The sequence below is a fragment of the Macrobrachium nipponense genome, chromosome 19, assembly GCF_015104395.2.
Source record: "Macrobrachium nipponense isolate FS-2020 chromosome 19, ASM1510439v2, whole genome shotgun sequence".
NCBI lineage: Eukaryota > Metazoa > Arthropoda > Malacostraca > Decapoda > Palaemonidae > Macrobrachium > Macrobrachium nipponense.
Genome location: NC_061088.1, coordinates 34,868,774 through 34,874,773, shown reverse-complemented (window position 1 = coordinate 34,874,773; position 6,000 = coordinate 34,868,774).

Here is a 6,000-nt window from a genome sequence, read left to right as displayed (position 1 = left end):
ACCTTGACATCTGTTTTTAAAGAAAAATTCATTTAACCTGAAATTTATGGTAAAAAAAATTCTTTAACAATGAAATTTATTGTCAAATAAGATTTGCCACTGAACCAAATTTACAGAACCTTACTCAGAGTTACTGTAACCTCGAACCAATGGATTATACCGTATTAACAATTCTTTAGAAACGCAAAAAAACAGCTGTACCGAAAAGACGTTTATAAATACCGTAGCTTTAGAAGATAAGAATTACCTGTTTCATGTATAGTATTAAGAATTTTCCCTACTATGGAAAAATTATAATTTTCATGATAAAAATTATTGGATAATTACCTACTGTTAAAGTTAGCTTTAGGTGTGATCGGCATTAAAAACAAATACAATTGGCTAACTTCCTAGAACTATCTCTGTAATCACCTATTCTCACCAGACGGTGCTAGAATGTTTACATTCAGGTTAGATTTCTTCATGACCACCCACTAAGCTGTGGGGAGGCTGAGTGGGTTTCCACTTGTAACAGTAGGTAAGTATCCAAATCATTTTATCTTGAAAATTATCATCATATTTGGAATGAATCTTACCTACTGTTAAAGTTAGCAGACTACCACATTGAATGAGGATGGTGGGTTAGTGCAGCCGGAGAAACAGTGCTCAGCCAAATGAACTAAAAGCTTTTTTATGAGAAAAAAAAAAACTTTTCAACATTCCTAACTGATAAGTGATCCTCAATGGCCAGACTTTGGAACCAAAACAGGTTGTAAGGCCCTCTTCATAGTGAGACTTGTCAGAGGAACCTTACAGGGAAAAAGCCCTACATATCTCATGACTACTGGTGACTCCTGTGCCCGAGTCTAAAGCCCAAAACCGACAGTCCTATACACCAATTGTACCTTCATGTCCCCAAAATTCAATAGAGGGACTCCTAACAACTAATGACAAGATAGAAAGCAAGATTATTATCATTTTGGTTCAGGAGAAAGTGTCCCCGCCACAACAATAGGACAAAGGGTTTTACATCTCATGGTAAAATTGAACATTTGCAAATAATGAGGCAAAAACAGTTACATATATCTTTGAGCTGCAAGGCAACCTTCTCTAGAAAAAGATTTTAAAGAAAATAGGCATGTTTACGGTACTGTAATCAAGCTGTATTGCTAGTGTGAAATATTAAAATCAACGATACTTTCGCCCCACAACTAGGCCAAATTACCTTAACTAAGAGGAGAATTCACTTCCTTGGTCCAAGAACTTGAAACTTGCAAGCTAAACAGAGGATGGTGAAAAAAAGTATATCGTATGCAAGTCCTAACCCAGCTCTAACCATACGTGAACCAGCATTAAGGGAACACTTCCGAGATCGCCTCTGTAGAATACATTAAGCAAGCAACATACTGGCACATTACCTAGTTTGGTTGGTCCCTAAGGGCTCACTCTACAGATGTAATTGCGAGTACTAAAACACTACTCTTGTTTGGAGCAGAGCTATAAAACATCACAATTTTTGGAAATTGTATTTTTCCTAACTATACAAACCTGAGGTCCTTTACATAAGGAACTACTTTCGGCGTAGCTGGAATTACGGCCATTAAATTCTTGAACAAGGTGGTTAAGAAGTAACTACCATGTGGCAGGTGGGTAGGCTAGCCTGCCCGGATGTAAACACTCCACTTTGCCTTTCGGCCCAGGTTCAGATTGAGGGGTGGCATGAGGTGGGCATGTATGTAAAGGACCTCAGGTTTGTATAGTTAGGAAAAATACAATTTACTTCCAAAAACTGTGATTTGTTCCTACACGATATACAAACCCTCGGTCCTTTACATAAGCAAGACTCACTGATTAGTGGGAGGAATCTGAGTGAGCCTCTAGAACTGACCGGAGTTCTACACACCTAGGCTGCTACTCCTGGTCGTAAGAGCGAGGAGGAGTGCCCTGCCTCTAACAACTTGATTGGAGTATGGGAGCTGCATGATCAAGAGTCAGACTTCTGGGCCTTTTCAAAATGAGTGAGGAATCAAAACTCATCCGAAAATGGGCTGTGAAGAATATTTAGAGTCAGAGACATTAATGCAAAGTTCTGGGAAGGGTTTGCATTATTGCCAGTCTCCTTCCTACCCTTGCTAGAGGAAGGAGTGGGATTGCTTCTATGATTCTGATAAGAAACATAAAAAGAATAAGGATGCTTTAAGTATAAGCTTACCGCATCAATCGTCCGACCAGCCAGTGTAAGTTTGAGTCCTATCCTCAACCCAAAGGAAGAGGAGTGGAAGGACGAGGTGGAGAAGGTGGAGAAGCCAGTCACTCTTGCATCCTTCTTATCTCTAGAACAGCACACCATAGGCAAGATGAAACTTGTCCTCTTGAAGGAGCTGGGTAAGCAAACACAACCTACAAGCATCCACCATTGGTCCAAGGGAAAGATAAATATAGTCGCAATGACCTTATCTATCTTCCTGTCCGACATATTCTTCGAAGTGATGACAAGTACCCATCCACTGGACTATCCAACTGCAGAGAAGTCTCTCACGGTCTCGTAATATTCTGCAGCGGATAAAGACACCGACACTCCATGGTGGGTGCCAATCCTTATGGGTACAGGAACATGCCAATAGGACAAAGTAATGACTGATCTGGATCAACCAATACAAAGTCCACAGCGTAGCTCATGACAGTCTCGGACTCTTCAACAGCTGCCGACTGACTGCGCTCAGTGTGAGGCGAGCAATTATGCATCCGAGACGTACTCACATGACACTCGCCTTTTGAAGGGTTATGCCGATAAACCATTCAAATCATCTATCTTGTTCGCCACCGATGTTGGGAGACGAGATGATGATTTTCTCAAGGCATGCGCCCATCAGACGAAAGTCAATTGCCTTCTAGAGACCGAGGTCCCTGATGGCAAGACAGAAGTTCTCATAGTAGTTGAATCTCAACTAAGGAGAAACAATACTATATGCCAGTGAAAGACTAAGGTGAATGTGGACCTACATCTTCACAGCTGAATCGAGAGAAGTTAACTCTCAAGATTCTGAACGTAGAAAAAGTCCCGTCAATGACACCAACCAGTGAAGACGGCTTTAATCCCTGTTGTTTACAGAGGACTGAAAACGCTAAACTGCTATTTCATTGTTGTTCGGTGAGAAGTCGGAGTTTGCAATGAAAGTGGAGCGTCTTTCAGTAATGAAAACACAGGGATTGTACTGCCTGAAGAACCGCTTCTCATGGGCTGGATCAGGGAGGACATTTCTATTACGTACTTGGAAGTAGAGCTGGCTGGGCGGGGAACAGGCAAAGTCATCCGTTATTCATCTACAATTCGGGGTGAACAAAGAATAATTGCCCGCCTACAAATTACGCGATGAAGCGGAAGACTAGGCTACAGACTTCTGTTACCGTGAGGTAAACAGAAAGATGATAACAAGTCCAGTGAGATATCTCTGTCTGGAAATTCTCGCAACGGCAAAAGGCGATGCAGTAGAGATGGTCATACACGTATGCGAGAATTCCAGCCAACCAGAGACCTAAGTCTGTGATTGCCAGGCAGAGATTCAATTCGGTAGTCAAACATCGCAGAGGAGACAAAACCTGACAGAACTATCTCAGAGAGCCAGCAGGACTGGCTGCGGCAGGCAGGGCTGGCAGGCAGCCCAGACACAGCTAGCTCTCGCTACTTGTCATCCTGAGTTGCCAGGTAATCCATTCCATGAAGGAATGCGTTCAGCTAGAACCATCGAGCGCAAAAGAAAAAAAAATGCTCGAGCATTTGCATTTTAACCGAAACAGATTTGGGTGAATCCAAACGCTGTGTGTTGTTGTTGTAAACAATACCACAAGTATCTCAAAATCGAAACTGGTAACTCTTGGGAGGCTTGCAAGACAGTCGCGAGTTATAGTTCAATTAAGAAAATACTATTCATCTCGGTCACATACCCGTAGAGTTAACTACAGTATGTGCCTACACCTCGGACAATTCAACTGATAACAGAAGCATGTCGCGAGAGAAATATACGTAGTATATTTGTAGGTTCCTGAACATCCTCCAGCCTAAATTCTCTTCCATTCGAAGAACAAGAATAAGGACTGGAAGCCGACCTCCTTCATTCTCTAATAAAGAGAGCGAAGGTGAAGTTTTCCCGAAGGAAGACTTCTACGGTGAAAACAGGATACCGAAGACAACTAGTTCAAGTCAAACTGGATGTTCCCAAAACAGTAGCACTGGAGAGGCATTCAAGCTCTCGGTGCTATCCATCCTGAACGGATTGATGCATGTTCGGTAAAATCTTAGGATTGAACCAAAAACATAGTCTCTCGGGTTCGAATTCCGAGGAGTAAACTCCACCGAATTCCTCTTATTTCCTTATTTCATTCTGGTATAACCAATAAGTAAAGGGAAAAAAAGAGAGGAGGACTGACTGTTATTGCCCGTTCTTCTCTATCCTGGGGTTGACCGCCTAACGAGGCGACGGACCGTCAGGTCCATCCAGGCTGGGCCCCTCCCGAGATATTCTTCCTTCAGCAGCAGTACTTCCTTCGAACGCTAGAAATTCCAGGAATTCGAGCATTCGGTGAGATTCCTGATTATCATAGTAACAATTATCAGGAATTCTCATCACGCCCACTCTGGACCGTGGTCTCGCCAAAGTGTTTACATATCGTAGAAGACAAAAACACTGAGTGCTAAGAAACTCCGGAGAATTTTAAGTGCTTGGCGAAACTCCCCCGAATTTCGTCAGACGATCATCGGGTGCTGGTCCTCCCGATTTCCGTAGAAATCGAGGAGGAATAGGCAAGATCCTTCCTCAACGACGGGGACTTACGTCAGGTAGGACCCGAAGGTCCCTCCAGGAATGCAGTCCCTGACGTGGAATCCTACGGAGAACGCTCTGCAGGATCCCTCCCATTCCCGTCGCAGCCATAGGAAGAGAGGGAATGGGGGAGGAAGATTGGACGCTCTCGCTCGCCTTCCCAGCTAAACTAGCAGTCGGAGAAGTAAGTACGGGCAGTCATCAACCTGCGATGATGGCCGCTCCGAGTCTAGGAAAACGTTACCGTCTGGAGAAAACATTTTCCTGAGGAGGGTTACGAAACTCGTACTGTAGGCGAAATGGCTGCCGCCACCGTGACTGTCGTCTGGGTGGGGCTGAGCGTGCACCTGACAGGAGAGAGCCAATACCGTCCTCCGACGTGTCCCAGTCCTCGTTGAGGCCGGAATCTCTCAAGAGGACCGAAGGGGGAGCCCACACCGGTCTCTGCGTGCGCAGTCCAGCGGGACCGTCACGTGAACAGCGGTGATGGTCACTCCATGAGTCTAGGAAAACGTCATCGTCCCTATGGAGGAGTTATGGAGTTCCATTTGACAATGTCTGTGAGAGAGAGAGAGAGAGAGAGAGAGAGAGAGAGAGAGAGAGAGAGAGAGAGAGAGAGAGAGAGAGAGAGAGAGGCCGTAATTGGTAATTGGTGGTTGGATGGTTAACGACTGTATTGGCTGTTGGTGAGTTTTGGGTCATCTGCTGGTCCTGTTAGTTGTTGATCTGTGTTTTGGTTAGTTTTCAGTCAGTCTTTGGTGAGAGCTGGTGATAGACAGTAGTGTTGGCAGCATTTCAGTGAAGGCATTGAAATTAGTTTGAGTTTTGTTTTGTTGATTTGTTGTTGGTTGCTGTTAAGTTTGGTGTTGTTATTGAGTGTGTGTGTTGCTTTTTTTTGTTTGTGCAGTGGTTTTTTGTCGTGTTGTTGAGTTTTTGTTGTTATGTGTGAGGTTGTGGTTGTGTTCCTTAGTTGTTTGCTGTGTTGTTAGGTTGTTGTTGTGGTCCTTGGTTATTGTGTTTTTGGGTTGTAGTCCTTGGGTGTTGTTTTGTTGTTGGGTTGTGGTTCTTGGTTGTTGTTGTTGTTGGTATCTCTGTGACCTCGACCAGCGGACAGCACAGGATAGCCCAGAGTATCTGGAGTGGTTGGTAAGTATATGTGTTTTTGTTTTGTTTTGTGTAGGTATAGGTCAATTGTCCTGCG